We start from the raw sequence: 7500 nt of genomic DNA, 5'->3' as shown, positions 1-7500 counted from the left end.
TGCTTTTTCCAGATCCATAAACGCAACATACACTTCCTTACCTTTTGCTAAATATTTCTTGCATATCTGCCTAACTGTAAAAATCTGATTCATACAACCCCTACCTCTTCTAAAACCACCCTGTACTTCCAAGATTGTATTCTCTGTTTTATCCTTAATCCTATTAATCATTACTCTACCATACACTTTTCCAACTACACTCAACAAACTAGTACCTCTTGAATTACAACACTCATGCACATCTCCCTTACCCTTATATAGTGGTACAATACATGCACAAACCCAATCTACTGGTACCATTGACAACACAAAACACATATTAAACAATCTCACCAACCATTCAAGTACAGTCACACCCCCTTCCTTCAACATCTCAGCTTTTTTCACCATCCATACCAGGTGCTTTTCCTACTCTCGTTTCATCTAGTGCTCTCCTCACTTCCTCTATTGTAATCTCTCTCTCATTCTCATCTCCCATCACTGGCACCTCAACACCTGGAACAGCAATTATATCTGCCTCCCTATTATCCTCAACATTCAGCAAACTTTCAAAATATTCCGCCCACCTTTTCCTTGCCTCCTCTCCTTTTAACAACCTTCCATTTCCCTCTTTCACTGACTCTTCAATTCTTGCGCCAGCCTTCCTTACTCTCTTCACCTCTTTCCAAAACTCCTTCTTAATCTCTTCATATGACTAACCTAATCCCTGACGACACCTCAGGTCAGCTGCCCTCTTTGCCTCACGTACCTTGGGCTTTACTTCCACATTTTTCTCTCTATATTTTTCATACTTCTCTATACTATTACTCTGCAGCCATTCTTCAAAAGCCCTCTTTTCCTCTTCCACTTTTACCTTCACTCCTTCATTCCTCATTCACTGCCCTTCCTCATGGTGCCTCCAACAACCTTCTTGCCACATACATCACTTGCAATCCCAACAAAATTTTCTTTTATTAACTTCCACTCCTACTCTAAATTACCAGTTTCTCTTACTCTCACCTCGTCATATGCCATTTTCAACCTTTCCTGATATTTACTTTTTACCCCCGGTTTTATTAGCTCTTCAACCCTCACTAGCTCCCTTTTACATCCACCTACTCTATTCACCCACTCTTTTGCTACAACTAATTTTCCTTCCACCAAATATTTATCAGACATACCGTTTGCTATACTCCTAAACACGTGCACGTCTTTCAATCTTCCAAACATTCTTTTAGTTATCAACACATAATCCATTAATGCCCTTTCTACTACTCTTCCATTTGTCACTCTTACCCATGTATACTTATTTTTATCTTTCTTTTTAAAAAAGCTAGCACTTATTACCATCTCTTGTAATATACATATATATATATATATATATATATATATATATATATATATATATATATATATATATATATATATACATATATATATATATATACATATATATATATATATATATATATATATATATATGTATATATACATATATATATATATATATATATATATATATATATATATATATATATACATATATATATATATATATATATATATATATATATATATATATATATTATATATATATATATATATATATATATATATGTATATATATATATATATATATATATATATATATATATATATATATATATATATATATATATGTGTAAACACATGTTTGAGGACTTGGATTTACAATGGAATAGAAACTTTTGTATGTGTTGTAGTTATGTATATGTAATTCACATATAACCAAACCTACTTGTACAAGAACTCAAAGCCATATTTTTTTAACCATTGGTATAGGTAATATCCTTTTTAACTAGAATTACATATAGACTTCATTACCAAAATAAAAATGAGAAAAATACCATTAGAAATCTTCCCTTTCATAGGCTGAAGCCCCCATCACCGGGAGATCCACATGGTGAGTGGAAGCAACATCAACCTCACCTGTTCGGTCACGGGAAGCCCAGAGCCTCCTCATACATGTATTGGTACAGGGGTACGACACTCATAAATTACAGCTAACGAGGTGGCATCAACGTCGTTACGGACACGCACTCCAGGACGTCTCCTCTGGTCGTCACTAGGACCACCATAGGGGATTCTTGCAGCTATACTTGTGCTCCGGCTAATGCTGATCCCGCCTCCCTCAGTGTTTACATTCTGAATGGTAAGATTCATGGGAGCCCAAAAAAATAGAAGATTTGATATTTCTCTCCCTTGTGTATGTTGGTTACATGGTAATGAGGATTAGCACTTAATTATAAATAGGTTTTGTTCGTAGTTTGAAGGAAAAAGTAGAACTTGCATCTAATAACACCTTAAATGGAACCTGATTCTATATTATTTGTAGCATTATACTTTAAAACTATACATGAATGCTGTATATAGTCATCAATATGTGCATGACAGATAACTATCACTAAAACTATTTCTGTTGTGAATAACACTGACCTCCAATGAAGAGAAGGAACAAAAGTTTTTTTTTATTTATTCATTTTAATAGGAAAATTAAAACAACAGGGCATCTTATATGAGAGTTCACATCCTATTGAAAAGCTAAAGATGATTCTATTTATCAATTTGCAGTTGAATAATCATTCGTCAGAATGAAAAAAAAAAATCATAAATACTGACCAATTATAAGATGTTACAAAAAAAACTTGACATCGTAACACCAAAATGCCTTTGAAAGTAATAGTTTCCAGGAATTAAACGTACTAGAAAATTAGCTTTAAACTATTAAAAAGTACTAAAAAAAAATTTTGAAATTTAAAAAATATGAACAAATGGAGTTTGAAGTATTAGAAAAGTACTAAAAATTATTCACGAAACATTAAAAACTATCAAAACGTGATTTTCAAATATTAAAATTGCATGAATTTTATAAAACTGTTTTGAAGTATAGAAAAGTATTGAAAGAATAGTTTTAGAATACTAAAAAAAAATATTAAAATGAATCATGAAGTATTCAGAGTATTAAAAAATAGTTTTGAAAAAGCGACAAGTATTAAACCCTTTGGCATGAAGTATGAAAAAGTGTTAAAAGATTAGTGTCGAAATATCATAAAGTATTTGATAAATATTTTTTAATTATTAAAAAGAAGAAAAAAGGCCACATCGTAATTAAATCATTCTCATTCTGTATCAACATCTCTATCTCTCCCAATCACCATTTTCTATCCTCTCTTATCTCTTTATATCATCTACCTTTACTCTCGAGGAACATAAGAGATCAAGTCAGTCATAGACTCAATTTAAAAGAGATTTGCTTAAAAATCAACGAGTCAAATACTACCAAATTGCCGTTTTTATCCTCTCTCTCTCTCTCTCTCTCTCTCTCTCTCTCTCTCTCTCTCTCTCTCTCTCTCTCTCTCTCTCTCTCTCTCTCTATATATATATATATATATATATATATATATATATATATATATATATATATAGATAAATATCACCCCAACATCGTGTTCAAATAGAAATAAATTTCTACATCATACTTGGGATCGAACGCTAGGCCCTTCTAATGAAAAGCCAGGTCGAAACCAACCATGCCACGAGAGGCCATAAAAGAGATCGGAATCTGACGCTACCTAACTCTCCGATGATTTACATGGCTAGACATCAGTCTCTAAACAGCGAGTTTTACACGATTTCCCGGCCCACCACGTGACACAATTGGTAGTAATTCATTCAAATTACTCCTAATGAGTCAATATGGATAAATATCAACACAACATCGTGTTCAAATAGAAATAAATTTCTACCTCATACTTGGGGGCCGGGAAATCGGGTAAAACTCGCTGGTAAGAGACTGATGTCTCACCAGGTAAATCCTCGGACAGCTGGGTAGCGTCAGGTTCCAATTTCTTTTATGGTCTCTCGTGGCATGGTTGGTTTCGACCTGGCCTTTCATTAGAAGGGGCTAGTGTTTGATCCCAAGTATGAGGTAGAAATTTATAAATATATATATATATATATATATATATATATATATATATATATATATATATATATATATATATATATATATATATATATATATATATATATATGCCTTATTTATAACTGTAATAGAACATTTTAACTTGTTTCTTCAAAAATGGCCATAAACAAAACAAAGCAAATATGAATAAATCACTATATCTCGACCAATACACATTGTCCCTCTTCATGGTGTAAAGTAAAGATTAGGAATAGAGTGGATAGTGATAGTTTATATATGTGAGCAAAAGGGTGTTCCCAATTGTTCTAAGGTAGTATTATGTACTGTAAGGATTACCAAAATTTAATTACATCCAGGTGTGTCATCGTATTGTTGAATTTAGGCATGTTGCATTTCTATACATGTATATATATATATATATATATATATATATATATATATATATATATATATATATATATAAAGAATGACAACCGGCCACTTTCCCTGGGGTTACTTTATAGAGAGGAAACGATTGATTAATCACAGTGAAAGTAGTAAAATAAAAATGCTCAACATCAGGAAGAAATGTCATATAAATATGTATATATATATATATATATATATATATATATATAGATATATATATATATATATATATATATATATATATATATATATATATATATATATATATATATATATATATATATATATATATATGTGTATATATATATATATATATATATATATATATATATATATATATATATATATATATATATATATATATATCTTTATATATAAATATATATATATATATATATATATATATATATATATATATATATATATATATATATATATACATATATATATATATATATATATATATATATATATATATATATATATATATATAGCATATCTCTCCGTCAGGGCATTTTTAATTGCTGTCCTTATGTATGTCTTCCCTCCTCTCCTTGCCTGTCAAGACGCGAAGGGAGGGAAATGTTTAGGGTCTTCTTTTCGTCGAGATCTAGGAATACTCCGGTTTTTAGGAAATCTTATTTTGAGATCATGCTTTTGTTCTTGGCCTCTTTTGAATTTTCCAAGTATTGTGGTATTTACAGAAAATGTTATCCCATTTCTTTATCATGGAATCATTTAAAGTGAAAACGAAAAATAAAAATATGAATAAACATTTATTCTTAATTGCTTAAATTGGTTAAATTTCCGGATAAGAGTTCTTTTGCATGAGGCATACTATTCAATCTATTTCCTTTCCTCATGGAGCTATTTTCACTGTTAGAGTCTTCGGGATTATAGCCTCCTGCTTTTCAAACTACGTTTGTACCTTTGCTAGTAATAATAATGATAATAAGGTAGGTTAAAAACAATTATAGGATTTGTTCTTATCTGAGATACAACTCGTGGGAAATATTATTAGCTGTTAAACACTTTTTCTAGTTTTTACTGGATATAATCATTGCCAGACCGTTACTCGTTACTTCTCGTCTTATCTGAGGGTTCGATCCAGGTCTCATCTTTTTGTTTGTAAGATGAGAGAGAGAGAGAGAGAGAGAGAGAGAGAGAGGAGAGAGAGAGAGAGAGAGAGAGAGAGAGAGAGAGAGAGAGAGAGAGAATATACTAAAAAATATTTGTTATACTCGAATCCCTCGAATCCGGCACTGCCACCCTGCTTTAGGGAGCCATCTGTTTAGAGGTGATGGGCTATACAGAGGGACGAGGACAGTCCGACTATGGTCTCCACTACATATTGTTGTTGAAGTTAAAGCAAGTCAGTCTTAGAAACTGGAGTGTAAGAGACTGCCAGCACAGGAGACTACCAGGGTTGAGAGCCATGATCCACATCCTCTACCACGATGTTGATGTTAAGCCCGCGAATGCTTGAATAGACTTTACTGACTAGCGTATGTTCCTCCTTGTGTAGTTATAGATGATGCACATCTAGATCCTGAGAAGTCCTGATGATGTTTGAATCTTAAGGAGACAGGCAAGGGTAATACAGGCATTCGATACTGAAGTAGGTGACATTGGAGTATATTCTCTTAAGTGGAGGAAGACGGAGTTCTTGTTGTATATTTACAATGCTAGTGGTGGATAGACAACCCAGAATGAGTTCCATTGTTTGGTTCTGGACTTTTTTGAGAGGCTGTAGAGTTGATCTGGAGATGTGATATAGTGCACGGAAAAAATAATCTACCACTGGTTCTGGTTACAGGGATAGATACTTCTGCTGAATAATTGGTAAACCATTTGAGAGGAGTCAGGTGTCACTGTAACTGGGTCAGCAGATCTGGATATGCACTCTCTGTCTTGCTGAAATGGAAGATGGAAGGTGTTATTTGCGCTGTCACTCCCGAATAAATATACGGTGTGCACAGTGATACAACATTGTTCCCCATGGTAAATTCTGGCAGATTCCTTGCTGGCCTGGCGGAGAAGATTGTACTTTTTAATGGCAATGTGATAAAACCGCTGGAGGATGCTGACTCATAGAAGGAGGAGAGGAAGATTTACAATTGATCTGAAGATCTTGAAGGAATGCATATATCGTCTGCTTAGCAATTAATGGTTGTACTATCAGTATCAGGAAGTAAGAAAATTAGGCAATTCAGAAGAATCTTAAACAAAAATGGACTAAATACTCCACCTTGTGGAATACCAAGTTTAAATTCTTTTGCAGTGCTCAATGCTCCCTTAAACATCACACGAGAGATTTTATTTTGTAGATTACTACATATGCATCTCAAAAGGTTTCCTTTGATTTGAAATTCAATTTGCGACATCAAGTGCACTTTTCAAATTAGTAAGTCTACAACACTGGTTAGGGAGAGACGAGGGTAGAGCTCCAAGAGGCAATGATGTGTTCCTCGTTGGGGTAGGAAGCCATATATTCTAGATCAAATCTTATTTTACAGTCAGAACAAAAGACATGAGAGGAGAATGTGTTCAAATACTTTGCAGAAACCGGAGATGAGGCAAATAGCCAGAATTTGTCAGTGCCAGGCTTGGGAATGGGTACAATTGTACTGTGAGTCCATGCTAGGGGCACATATCCCAGGCAGAGACAGAGGCTGTAGAGGCAGAGGAAAGGTTGCCACATGCTTTTATGAGTGTGCAAGGTACTGCATAGGTGATGCCATCATCACCAGGAGCCGACTTCTTTCTCCTTGCTAAGGCACGCCGTAGCTCTTATGGGTACATCATCCTCATCCTCAGTGCTCAGTAAGGCGGAATTGAGATTAAGGCCATGGTGGTTTTCTTGCGTGGAGAGAGAGTCTTGTAGAAGAGGTGTAGGAGGTTTATTTTTCACAATCCTGTTGATGAGGTGCCACATGGAACCGATGCTCGATTGATGGTTGATGCTATATGTTAATTTGTACCAGGAATCTGATTCCACACAATGTTATACAGTAACTACATTATCTCTTGATAGTTGATACTCTTGAAAAGTCTAAGGACTTGGTTGTCTCATGAAGGCCAGGCCGTCATCCATCGGCTTCTTCTGTGCCTGAGAAATTTGATAATCCAGTGTTATGACACCAGAACAA

General features: G+C 33.7%; 1 pseudogene; it reads left to right on the top strand.

Moving 5' to 3' along the window:
• Window positions 1–5837, top strand: part of LOC137625620 (uncharacterized) — a 428326-nt pseudogene extending 422489 nt beyond the window's left edge.
• The last annotated feature ends 1663 nt before the right edge of the window (window positions 5838–7500 follow it).

The sequence above is a fragment of the Palaemon carinicauda genome, chromosome 32 (genome assembly GCF_036898095.1).
Source record: "Palaemon carinicauda isolate YSFRI2023 chromosome 32, ASM3689809v2, whole genome shotgun sequence".
Classification (NCBI taxonomy): Eukaryota; Metazoa; Arthropoda; class Malacostraca; order Decapoda; family Palaemonidae; genus Palaemon; species Palaemon carinicauda.
Note: the sequence above shows the minus strand (reverse complement) of the source record. Positions and strands in the feature narration are given on the sequence as shown.